General features: G+C 48.0%; 1 pseudogene; it reads right to left on the minus strand.

Annotated features, from left to right (window-relative positions):
- The window catches only part of LOC115872758, a 39,550-nt pseudogene extending 32,608 nt beyond the window's left edge, over positions 1 to 6,942 (minus strand).
- Between the last annotated feature and the right edge of the window lie 6,638 nt (positions 6,943 to 13,580).

Raw genomic sequence — 13,580 nt, forward strand, 5'->3', positions numbered from 1 at the left:
GAGAACGATGATGGCAACAAATGTGCAAATTGACTTGACACAATGGATGGATGGATTATGGTAAGAGTTTTATGAGCCCCCAATAAAATGATTTAAAAAAAAGATTTGAGAATCAATTTAGAAAGCTCATCTTTATGATTTTTCCCCCCTCTAGAACAACTTATGGTACCAAATGTCGTAGGCTGGGTTCACTGGAGAGGGAAATCCAGTGACAGATAGACAGATAGATACACACATATGGGTGGATACACGTGAGCACATACATATGTATCAATTTCTATCAAGAAAATGGTTCACACATTTGTAGAAGTGAGCAAGCCCATGACCATTCAGCTTCCAAATCGTTGGGTCAGATGTTGAGCTGGAAACTTCTGCTGACTTGCCGAACTGTGGGGTTCGATGAACCCGAGATTGGCAGGAAGGCCACAGGCAGATGGCTGAGGGGTGAATGACCCCAAGGCAGCAGGTTGGGCTTGTGGCTGGAGACGTGACGAATCCAAGATGACAGGTCGGGTGTCATGCTACTGACAGCTTCTAGGGTCAGCAGGCAATCTGAGCGGCCACTGGCACAAGTACAACGCACCAGAGGTCTATGAGGCAGATGCAGGATTCAGCCCCAACAAAAAGCCTGCAGGCTTTTCCACATTGCCCACTCCTATTGGAAATGGGGTGCGCCCCAGGGAGACGTCCTTTAAATGGATTGTTTCAGTGCTGTGACTTGAGTGAGGGTGCTACATCCCACCCGAATCTAACTACTCATGGGCTGTGATTACATTGTGTCAGGTCAGGTCGTGGGAGGTTACCAGGTGTTAACAGCCAAACAACTGAGATTCCTGGCCCAGCCAAGTTGGCAAAAAAAAAGTACCCATTACAACAGTTCTCTTTCCTCTTGGCTTCTGAATCCTTCTCCTCTGCTTTCCCTCTTGTCCTGGCTACTCCTCACACTCCTTGACCATGTTTCCCCTCTGGTTTCTAAAAGCTCCAGTGCCCAGGGCCAGTCTTGGACTCGTTTTTCTTGTTCTGTTTTCTACCCTATACATTCTCTAAGGAATCTTAACCAAATTTTAAATACAACCAAATGCCCAAAGTCCAGTGCCATCCTCCCCACCCCGCTCCTAACTTGCCAAGTGGTGTTGTCTCCACTTGGGAGTGTCATTGCTCCACCTGCTCCTCTGACTGGCACCTCCCCAAGTCATCACCACTCAGCAAACAGCTCCCACGTCTACCCAACCGCTTAGGCAAAACGCCCAGGAGTTATACTCTGCTTCCTCCTTTCCTAATCCCTGCCATACCCCAATTCAGAACAGAATGTGTTGGCTTTTCCTTTAAAATGTGAGAGTCAGTTAAAAAAGAAAAGTATTGCTAGTAGGCTTCCAATTTATACATGCATGTTTACTCCAAACAAAACATGTTTCACTGTTCAGTGGATGGCTGTAGAGAAGTCCGCACCATGATACACTTCTCTGAATCTCATTAAGACTCACTGCCATGGAGATGACTCAAACTCCTAGCCACCCTATAGGGCAGGGTAGAACCTCTCATTTTGATTTGCAAGATTCTAAATCTTTATGAGAGTAGAAAAGCTCCTATTACTCCCTTGGAGTGGTTGGTGGGTTTGAACCACTGGCCTTGTGTTTTAGCAGCTCAGGGCATCTCATTAAGGCACCATTTGGTCTCATTAAACTTAAAAAGCAAACTCTTGCCATCAAGTCAATACCCACGCATAACCCTGTGGGGCAGGGCAGGCCTTCCCTTTGGGTTTCCACGATTTTAACTCTTGGGTGTTAACACACACACCCTAAGCCAACAGAACTCCATTAGTCTCATTAGGACAGCTTTGGGGGGGAAAGAAAAGTCCCATTAGTGCTTCCCAGGGGATCTGCTGGGCCAATTAAATTCTGAGGACTTTGGTGGCTTTTTCTGGGACTCCAAAGCGTTCCTCTTGTTAGATTTTTTCCAAGGACACAGGTCAATCGGGGGTGGGGGTGGGGGGGTGGAGGGTAGGGGCGTGGTTATTATGAATAAGTTTTAAGAAAATGGAAAACTATTGATGAGGGAAAGGAAAAGACACCCACTCATTCTTCAAGGACAATAAGGGCTGTCTGATGAGAATATTGAGAAACCTGACCCCATCCACAGGACACCCCAATCTTGCCCCTTTAGATTTCGTTTTGTTCCCCAAAGTCAAAGAATATTGAAAAGGAACATGATTTGAATCCCCCGAGGATTCCCCAAATGCTATTTTGGCATGGTGTAAATGGAGGAGCAGTTTTGACATCTTCAAGGAACTCAAATTGTGTTCCTGTGGAATTCTTACCACTGGACCAACAGACAACACGTGATCGACAGAGAAAAGGTGGAAGTTGTCAAGGATCTCCTTTTGCTTGGATTTATAATCAATGCTCATGGAAGCAACACTCGAGAAATCAAATAACAGCGCATCGGGCACATCTACTGCACAAAACTCTTTAAAGTGTTGAAAAGCAAAGAAGTCACCTTGAGGGCCAAGGTGCACTTGACCCAAGTCAAGTGAGACCCAGAGACCGAGGAAGACTGGAGAAGAACTGATGTGCTGAGATGATGGGGCTGGTGTGGAATAGTGAACGTCGCTTAGACTTCCAGAAGGACATGCGAATCCTGGAGGAAGTACAGCTAGAACGCTCCTGAGCAGCGAGGATGTTGAGAACTTGGTCTCACCTGCTTTGACTGTGTTGTCAGGAGAGACAAGTCCCTAGAAAAGGCCGTCACCCTCAGTACAGTGGAAGGTCAGCCCCAAAGAGGAGACCCCTGACGGGATGGACTGACACAGTGACTGCAACCATGGGCCCCAAGGTGACAACAACTGTGAGGTGGTGCTGAAACAGGCTGCGTCTGTGAGTCAGAACGGACGCAGCGGCACCTGACAGCGACAACGGATGGAAGAGCGCCGAATTCTTCAGCGAAGGGCTAGAGAGGTGGAAACCCTGCCTCCAGACGTTGATGGGCCTCGATGAAGACGAGCCTGCAAACAACAGCTTCACGGTTGGACGTTGCTCTCTAATAAAGCAGCCACGACTTCGGACCACTCCCGTTTGACCCATTCTTGTCTTCCCCGACTGTCCACGGCTCACCTCCTCCCCTGCCATCTCCCTGATCCGAGCGCCCGTTGTCTCCCGCCCTCCTCCCATGGTTTCCTGCTCTTGCCTTCTCGCGGGCTGTTTCCCATGCAGCAATCGAACCCTCTTTCTCACCCCGACAAGATCACGTCCCTCCAGATCCTACAGCACTTTCCACCTGAGCGCTTTGCAGGGGCCGCTAGGCCCTCCACTGGGTAGCCTTTCCTCATTTCGCTCCAAGACCCTTGTCACAAACGACTGACTGGCTGAGTGAGTGAGTGAGTGAATGAGTGAATGAATGAATGAAGAGCCTAGACTGAATTAAGAGACACAGACTCAAACCCTGTGTCTGACTTTAGGACTTTAGACACTCCATCCTCCCTCTCAGGGCCTTTGTTTCTCGCTTTGTCAGATAAAATCCCACAAGCTCCTATGAGACAGATGCTGTTGTACCCATTTATAGATGCAGAAGAGTCCTAGAGGGTCCTAGAGGGGTTAGGTCCAGTTCCTGGGTCACTGGGTCAGAGAGCTGGGATTTGAACATGGGCTTCTCCTCTGCATGTGCCTCCATCCGAGACCCTGCCTCATTTCTCCAGCTGGGAACTGACATCCAGCTGCTTCTGAAACACTCCCCCTGACCCTCTGTCCTGGCAGGAAGTAGCCTCCTCATTCTGCGCACCCTTCCGCCTCCCACGGCCTGGCCACCTGCAACCCAGTTACTTGGAGAGAGCCCTTGGGAAGACAGAGTGTACCCAACTGAAAATGGGCAGCCCGACACATCCAGCTGTCTTCCAGGGAGATCCAGGTTGGCGGTTCTGTGGCACCAGTAGGAACTACGCTGGCCATTTGGTGAGTTTGGACAGAGCCGAAGACAACGGGGCCTCCACCTCTCAGGCCTGTGTGATGCAGCCAACCCGCCCGATCTGTCCTCTTGCCCAGGATGTCTGAACCTCAACCCTGATGTTTCGGGGCTAGAAAATTCTCTGTCAGGGTGGTGGTGATGGGCTGACTGCTCTGTGGGCTATAGGACTGCACTGTAAGCAGTACCCCCTGGCTTCTGCTCACTGGATACCACTAGTACGTTCTTTCTGTTTTGACCACCCAAATCATCTCCGGGCATTGCAGAGGGTGCCTGGGGGACCAAAGTCTCCCCCAGTGGAAATCCTGTTTCAATCTTAAGCGTAGCCTCACCTACAAAGCATTCTGCCTTCAGGGTAATAATGCCGGCCTCTAATCGTCAGTGACCCTAATGATCAAGGCCAGATATGATTTCAGGCATCCAAGTTAGACGTATCCACTTCCTCCCCACCACATCCCTTTGGGGTAGGTTCAATTATCACCCCATTTTACAGATAAAGAGGTTTAGAGCCATACAGGGAGTCACGTAAGGTCATGAAACTGGCAGCACCCGGAGGCCTGGCCCCAGACTCCTGTTTCTCTTGTCCCTCATGGCACAAGCCAGGCACTCTGCTGGGCAGTCACCCTATTCATGCTCTCCTTTAATCCTAACACCCTTGCCCATCTCACTGGTAGGATGCTCAAATTCCAGGGGAGGAAACAGACACAGGTGCTTGCCATGAGCTTGCCCAGCATCCGTTGCTATAGCAACTGGATTTGACTCAAGCCTGTGGGAAAGCCTAATGCCTTCCCACCACCCTGGATGCTTTTAAGTGGCCCACAAACCCAAGTGACTAAAACAGTTGATATCCTTAGCTACTCACTGAAAGGCTAAAGGTTCAAGCCCGCCCAGAGGTACCTCGGAAGAAACACCTTGTAATCTATTTCCCTAAAGGCAGCCATTGAAAAGGCCGTGGAACACAGTTCTACTCCGATGCACGTGGGCTCACCATGAGTCAGCGTTATCGAGACAATGGGTTCAGGCTCTAATAGATTGTTTCCTCACTCATCTGGTGCCTATTGCTGCCCACTCGGTGCCAGGCCCTGTGGTTTAGAAGACAGGCCCTTCCTTATCTTGTTGGAGGCATATGCAGAAATAGTGAGAGAAGACATCACGTGAGGTCATGTACTGGCTGCCACGTCATCCAGGTTGTGGAGCGGGCAGGGTGGGGTGGGGGTCACAAACGAACTGGGACTGGCTGTCAGTTGATCATTGTTGGAGCCGGGGAGGGCTACGTCTCCGCTTCTGTGAAATTCTCTTATGTGACACTTTCAAAAATGTTGGCAATGGACCCTTCGTCTGGGCTCAGGTCCTGGCGTCACTGCTGATGGACTCCTGTTGGGTCACTGTCTTTCCCTCTCCGGTCCCTGCTTTCCTCGTGAATGCACCAACCAGAAACCCAAACTCCCTGTCATCAGCTCGGTCTGACTCATTGCAACCCCGTCAGGCTGAGTGGTGCTCTCCCCGTGGGTTTCTGGGATGGTAAATCTTCCCAGGAGTAGAAAGCTCCACCCTTCTCCTGTGGGGTGGATGGTGGTTTTGAACTGCTGCCACTCTGACACATAACCCACTGTGCCGCTCCGCCTCCTGGGGTGACTATACAGAGGGAGGGGAATAGTGGCTAGCTCCTGGGGCTATGGTGAGGGTTGGTTAACAGCGGTAGTAGAGGAATACCTGGCATCAGATAGGGACCTAGCCAACAACAGTGATCTTTAGGTGGAACAGCTGGCCCTCCCCCCCAGGACCTCACCACCCACCTAGGGGAGGGGTAACTCCTGCAGAATTCTACCCGAGAGGTATCCTTGGGCCTCAGCTCCTGACCATGTCTCCAGTGAAGCCCTACACCCTGCCCTGGCCCTGGGGGTACTCTAACCCCGAGTTAGTCAGAGTGGGCTGATGACAAAGTTCTTACCACCCACGAAGGACTCAGTGCCCACGGAAGCACTGGCCCCTTCAGCCCCAGCTGCAGCAATGCCTCATCTGAAACTCTTGGTGGGCAAGCTGGAGCCACTGCTGAAAGCCTCCCATCAACTCAGCCTGCTCCTCTTGCGTCCTCTGTCCCCTCTGGGGACCAGCCCTTCAGCTGTCTGGGGCTGGGAGAATGATTCCAATGTTCCCAGACTCTCCGCAGTTGGAAACCCTCCAGGAATTCTATCTGGGCACAGGGCATGTGAGCTGCTTCCTGCTCCATGCCTGCCCATTTCCCTTGGGCTGATGGGTAGGGGCAGGGGTAATCTAATGCTCAGAGGGCAGTTGCTCTGGGAACACGTCTCCACAGAGGCTGCGGACACTGGCAGGGCCCTACAAATACCCCATGTGCTGCTTTGCAGTTCCCAGATTGCCTTGCAGGACATTGGAGCCATGTGATCCATTCCAGTCAATGGGCTGTGAATGAATACAATGTGTGTAACTTCTGGGTGGAGGCAGTTAAGACCCAGTGTGCCGAGTCTGCCCTTCTCTTCCCTGGAGCTAGTGCCCACAGAGGCCATGTGTTTCAAATGCCTAGGGACATCCTGGGGAAAGCCATTGAGAGGTGGGGCAGCTCTGTCTCTGTAGTGGAGCTTGAATACCACAATGGGACCTGTCCGTGGGTGGTGCACGTTTAGCTGTTAATCAAGGCTGGATGTCCAAGTGCACCCAGAGGTGCTCACCTGGGAAGAAAGTGGCTGTCTACTTCTGAAAAATCCACCACTGAAATCCCTCTGAGCACAGTGTTCCTGGGCCACCTGGAGGCATGACGGCTAAGGTCTATGTCAACTAGACGCTCCTGAGTGGGGGCAGGGATGGAGCCCAACCTATCAATCAAGTCAGAGCCTGATGACACCTCCTTGTGGGTGTGGCCTTTTGTATAAGAGAGAACCCAAGCAGAGTGGAGTCCTCTAGGGCTCTTCACCTTCTGCTGGAGCTGGATCCTGCTGCGCCTGGCTCGTCGATCTCCTGTTGTGTCATCCTCGATCAAAGGCACTGTCAGTGGACTCCCCAGGGTGGATTGATTCGGCCAACCTCAGAGTCACGTGCCTCTTTAGCCACCAGCCTGTGTATGCCCCTCCCCCTCACCGCCACCTCCCACTTTGTCATCCTGCTTCTTTTTCGTCAGCTTCCACCGTGACAGGAGTCAGGAGAAATCTGACGTAAACCAGACTGGACGTAAACCCACTTCTACAACTGTGTAAGCCATGTCTGATATGGATCCCTTTCTGCATACAAACATACACAAGCATCACCGGTTTGGCTTCTCTGGAGAAGCCAACCTAACCATGGGGTCACCATGGGATGGAGTTGCTCCGAAGGCAGCTGAGTGTTCAAGGACCGTGCTCTGTCCAGTGGGGAAGATTCGAATTGTCCTGATGCGGTCATGGGACCCCAGGGTCCAGAGATCATTCACCCCACCATCCCATCACACAGCCCACGTCGTGTACTTATTGAGCTCACATGGATCCTCTCACCTTTCTTACTCCATCTGTGTGCTGAGCAAACCATCAGAGAAGCTGGATTATATAAAGAAGAACATGGCATTGGAATTGGAGGAAGGCTTATTAACAACCTGGGATATGCATATGACACAATCTTGCTTGCTGAAAGTGAGGAGGACTTGAGGCACTTTCTGATGGAGATCAAGGAGTCCAGCCTTCAGGATGGGTTCCAACTCAGTGTTAAGACCCAAATCCTCACAATTGGACCAATAGGTAACATCTTGGTAAATTGAGAAAAGGTTGACGATGTCAAGGGTTTTGTCTTGCTTGGATCCACAATCAATGCTCACAGAAGCAGAGGCCAAGAAATCAGATGACACGTTGCATTAGGTAAATCTTCTGTACAAAACCTCTTAGAGTATTGAAAAGCAAGGATGTTCCTTTGAAGACCAAGATACACCTGACCCAAGCCATTGGATTTCCCATTTCCTGGTCTGCATGTGAAGGCTAGACACTGGATAAGGAAGACTGAAAGAGAGCTGATGCACTTGAGGTGTGGTGCTGGTGAAGACTGTTAGTGAACAATCCCATGGACGGTAGAACGACCAACAAATCTGTCCTGGCAGAAGAATGGCTACAGTGCTCCTTAGAGGCAAGGACAGGGAGACTTAGTCTCATGTACTGCGTCTCTCGTGTTTGACATGTCAGGAGAGACAGGTTCCTGGAGAATGTCATCATGCGTGATAAAGTAGAGGGGCAGCGAAAGAGAGGGAGGCCCTCAATGAAACGAGTTGACAGATTGGTTGCAACAGTGGGCTCAAACATAAGAACAATTGTGAGGATGGCACAAGATTGGGCAGGGCTTCCTTCTGTTGTATCTAGAGTTGCCATCAGTTGGAACAGACGCCATGGTTCATAACGACAACAAGGATACAGTTACGTGCGTGGTTAATGATAACTGCTGTCGATAAGTTGTACACCTGATAACGGGCAAACATTATGTGATAGATATGTTTACAATTAACAATGGCAACAGAAAAGAGTAGCCCCTGGGGCTGTTTATATGCAACCCCAAAAGGTCACGGGATTTGATTCCTGGATTAAAAAGTTTAGGGTCATGTTTTCATGGGACATCCCACTTAATTGGCCTAGTCATATGGTTGGTACTTCTAATCCACCTCCTAGTTCAAACCATGGTGTCTGGGTCTTAAAGGTTTGCAAGTGGACATCTAAGAGAGAGCGATTGGTTTAAATTTGTCTGGAACTACAGGATGAAAAAAGGGAGGCAGGAAGAGAAGAAAGATATGGAATTATATCCATGAACAACGCCTCCTTGGCACAACTTGATGGTGCCTGGTTATTACTGAGTCTTTGAATAGAAGATTTCATAGAAGAACTCTGGTCAAAAGAACTTAGAACAGAATTCAAAGACCTTACGGGCTGGAGACTTTCTGAAGGCAAGAATTAATGAGACTATTGCTCCTGAAACTATTGCTCTGAGGTAATCTTTAAAACCTAGATAAAAAATATCCCCAGTCTTAAAACCAAACAATCATTTAACTTAACTAGTAAAAACAAAAGTGTACCTTGAGTATTACCCTCTTTTAAGATCTACGTATGTGGGATCAAATAGACAAAGGCATTTCAAAATACGAGATGGGAACCTCAGGGGGCAGTGAGTGTATGTTAGTGTGGGGTGGGCAGGGTGAGAATGCCTGTCCAATTGGAAGAAGGCATTCAGTGCCGCTGAATTGGACACGTAGAGATGGTTGCAGTGGTAGATGTTTTGCTGTGTGTATTCTCAACAGCAAAGCGGCAAAATGAAATTTAAAAACAAACAAGTAGTGAAAAACACAAGGAATCTGGCATACAAAGAATCAGGAAACTCCAAATCAATGATCAGGTAATCAGTGAGGGATCTCAGACTTGAGCTGACCTAGCTATTGGAATTAGTAGCACCAGGCTGCATAGCGCGGCTATTGTGACCATGATGAGCACTCTTGAAATGAACGGAGAGAGCAAAGTTCCTAGCAGAGAAAGAGAACCCATCAGCAGGAAACACGCCATATCAGAAATGTAAAAACTCCTGCACGAGTCCAACAGCAGGACGAGGATAACAGGGGACACTCGAGGATACAGCGATATAAGTTCATCAGTCTGAAGCACAGCGGGGGGGAAAAGACTTTGTAAATGAACAAATCCTCGGGGGGAACTGGGAGACAACAGAAAAAGATTGACCCGGTCTGGCATTGGAATTCTTGACTGAGAGTTGTAAGAGATGAGTGTAGAAAAAAATTTTTTTTAATGACTGAGTATTTTCCAAATTTGGTAAAGATGCTACGAATTTGTTGTTGTTATTGTTAGATGTCATTGGGTTGATCCTGACTTAAAGCACAATGAAGCGAAACAAAGCATGTCTTCTACTTTACCAAGCAAGGTCCCCTTCTCCAGGGACTGATCTCTCCAGATAATATGTGCAAAGTACTCTGGGAGATGTAGTCACGCCATCCACCCTCCGAAGGAGCCTTCTGGCTGTGCAAGACGGTCATTGTTCTGGTGGTCTGTGATATAGTTCATAATCTTCCCCAGCACTCTCTTCCTGACTCATGGTCCAGCTTCCTCGTGCATGGGAACTGCTTAAAAACCCCACTGATGGCTCCCGACTCACGTTCTACTTCAAAGGGACCTCGTTGCTCTGAACACTTTAAAAGGCTCTTTGGCAGCAGATTTTCTTAGTGGAACGTTTGTTAGGTGCCGTTGAGCAGCTCCGACTCACAAAGACTCTATGGATGACAGGGAGGACCTTTGCCTGGTTCTGAAATGGCCTCACGGTTGTCGTGCTTGAACTCCTTCGTGCGGCCAACGTGTCCGTGCATTTTGTTGAGCTTCTTCCTCTTTTTCGCTCGCCTTTTACTTGACTAAGCCTGGTGTCTTTCACCAGGAAGCGGCCGCACCTGATAAGAAGTCCAAAGTACATAACATCGCACCTTAGTTTCTGGCTCTAGGTCTCCTGAGACATTCGTTCATTCTTCCAGGGTCCATGGTACGCTAGACTTCTTCGCCAACCCCATGATGCAAGGGCCTCTTCGTCTGTCTTTTTCAGGTCTGGTGTTCTTGTGTACATCGGGGCCCTGAAAACACCGTGGTTGGGATCAGGATCACTTTGGCCTTTAAAGTAGTATCTTTGCTCTTCAGCACCTTCAAGAGGTCTTTTACAGCAGACTTGCCCAGTGCAATAAATACATCATTTGATTCTTTTGCTGCTCCTTCCATGGGTGTTGATGTGGGGATCTTGTTGGTTCTGTTGTGAGGATTTTTTGTTTTCTTTACATTGAGACGTAATCCATGCTGCAGGCTATGTAAAAATTCACGGCTACAGTCTTGGGTCATCAGTAAGTGTGCTTCAAGTCCTCTTGGCTTTCAGCAAGTAAGATTGTATCACCTGCGTACTGCAGGTTGTTAATGAATTTCCCTCCAATCTTCTTCTTCTGGTAGCCCAGTTTCTTGCTCAGCATACAGATTGAATAATCACAGTGAAATGACATGACCTTGGTGCACACCTTTCCTGATGTGAAACTGCACAGCATCCCAGTTTGAACAACTGCCTGTTGGTCTGTGAGCAGCTTCCACATGAACACAATGAAGTGTTCTGTAGCTACCTGACATCAACAATGGTGTCCCTCATGCCACATCCTCTTTGGAATCTGGTTGGAATTTCAGGCATTTCTCTGTCTACGTACAGCTATGCTTTTTAATTCAGTAAAATTTTATTTGCATGTGATATTATTAGATAAATGCTGCACTTTATTGGATCCATTTTCTTTGGAATGGGCATAAATATGGACATCTTCCAATTAGTTGGCCAGGTAGCTATCTTCCAAATGTCTTGGCACCTCAGTGCTGCATTTGATTCTTCACGTGTATCAAATGGTATGCTGTCAATCCCCGAAGACTTGTGTTTTGCTAATGTATGAAGAGGAGCTTAGACTTCCTCCTTCAATACCATTCATTCTTAATCATATACTAACCCTTGAAATGGCCGAACCATTCTTTTTGGCACAATGGCTCCACGTATTCCTTCCATTTTCTTTGTTATTCTTCCGTAGTCTTTCAGCATGTTGCTCATACGATCCTTATGCTGTTGAAAAACATGGCATTTTCAGTGACTAAGTCACTGGTCCTGTGAAATTCTATTATGCAGTCTCTGATGTCATTTTTGTCACCAAGGCAATATTTTCCAACTACTGAAACTTCTTGGTTTTCAACGGTCACGTTACTAGCACTGGGAATTATCAATGCATCTCGATTGCATGGTTGATCGATTTGCACAGTTACTAAAAATCTTCAATTCCCTCCTCTGTGGCATCAGTGGTTGTATGGAAATTTGCATACTTGTTGTATTAAAGGATGTTTCTTGCAGGTGTTTGGATAGTAGCCTCTCCCTGACAGCATTGTACTTTAGGTCAGATCTTGAAACATTCTTATTCACCATGGACCTGATGCCATGACTCTTCAAGTTGTCATTGCTGGCATGGTAGATCATAAGACTGGCTGATTCAAAATGGCTACTGCCAGTCCATTTCACCTCCGCAATGTCCAGACTATCAATATTTATGGATTCTCTTCTATTCTTACAACTTCCCATTTTCCTAGCTCTATACTTGACACATTGCACCTTCCAATTAGGAATGGGTGTTTGCAGCTCTTTCTTCTGATTTTGAGTCTTAGCAACTCACAATCTTTCATGTGTTGAAGCCTGTCGCTGCATCCACAGTGTCCATCCATCTCCCTGAGGCTCTTCCTCCTCTTCCCTGACCCTTGACTTTACCAGGCACGACGTCTTTCTCTCGAGGCCGGAACCTCCTGATCACACGTCCAAAGCAGGTGAAGCAAAGCCTCCCCATCCTAGCTTCTAAGGAGCAGTCTGGTTGTCCTCCTAAAACCGATGTGTTCGTTTTACTGGCGGTCCGTGGGACAGTCTGTCCTCTTTGCCAGCACCACAGTTCAAGCACGTCATTTATCGTCCCTTTTGATGGTCAGTTAGGCGATTGGAAACACCACGGCGTGGGTCGGGCGCACCTTGGTCCTCGAAGTGACCTCTCTGCTCTGTGACTCTTGGAATAGGTTCTGGTCGGCAGATTTTCACAACACCATGCACCCTTCACTTTCTGGACTGTTGCTCCCATGAACGCCGGTTGTGGATCCAAGTCAAATGAAATCCTTGACACCTTCGATCTTTCCTCTGTGTATGATCACGATCGATCCAGCGGAGGATTCGAGTTTTCTCTACGTGGAGTTGTAATCCATACCAGTCTGTCGTCTTTGATCTTCGTCAGTAAGTGCTCCAAGTCCTCCTGGCGTTCAACGAGCAAGGTTGTGGCATTTGTATGTCACACGGGTTGTTGTTGAGCGCCCCTCCCACCTTGATCCTGCCTCTGTCTTCGTAGAGTCCAGTGCTTCGATTATCTGCTCAGTGTACAAACTGAGTAAGTATGGAGGAAGGATTCCACCCTGATGCACCCTTTTCTTGATGTGAAACCATTCTATTTTCCCTTGTTACCCTACAAACATTTTACACATATATTTCTATCTATGTATACACTTCTCAGTTGGAATGAAGGCTGTCAGAGTCTTAAAATGCTGTCTAAAATCATTCTGTTCAGTGTCTATATTTATTCATTCTAAAAATGCTCTAGGGCATATGGTGTCCACCTCTTTTCCATTCAATAGTTATCAAATGTTCCGTTGAAGAAAGCTTGGATATTGGTGGCTTTTTGTGGCACTCCCCTTTCCTCTCTAGATAATAAGTCATTGCATAGTGAAATTATCCAAGAACCTAGTGTCCAGATCACAGGATGTTCTCATTTCTCTTCACCTTTCTCACTCACTTATATTGCATTGTGTGTTAGTCTGGGTAGACTAGAGAAACAAATTCATAGACACTCTTATGTGTATAAGAAAGAACTTTATATACAAGAGCAATGGAATAGTGAGTAAACATCCCAGATCAAGTCCATAAGTCTGATATTAGCAGATGCATCCAATACCAATCTATAAAGTCCTCTTCAGACTCACGAAGCACATGCAATGATGTCAAATGCAGGAAGATCACAGCCAGTGGGTGGGAAGTCTTGTGGCTCTAGTGTGGGTAGAGGCATCTCAGCGCTGGCAGGG

This window comes from Echinops telfairi, unplaced genomic scaffold, assembly GCF_000313985.2.
Source record: "Echinops telfairi isolate 266 unplaced genomic scaffold, ASM31398v2 ScPeMD7_7457;HRSCAF=8495, whole genome shotgun sequence".
NCBI lineage: Eukaryota > Metazoa > Chordata > Mammalia > Afrosoricida > Tenrecidae > Echinops > Echinops telfairi.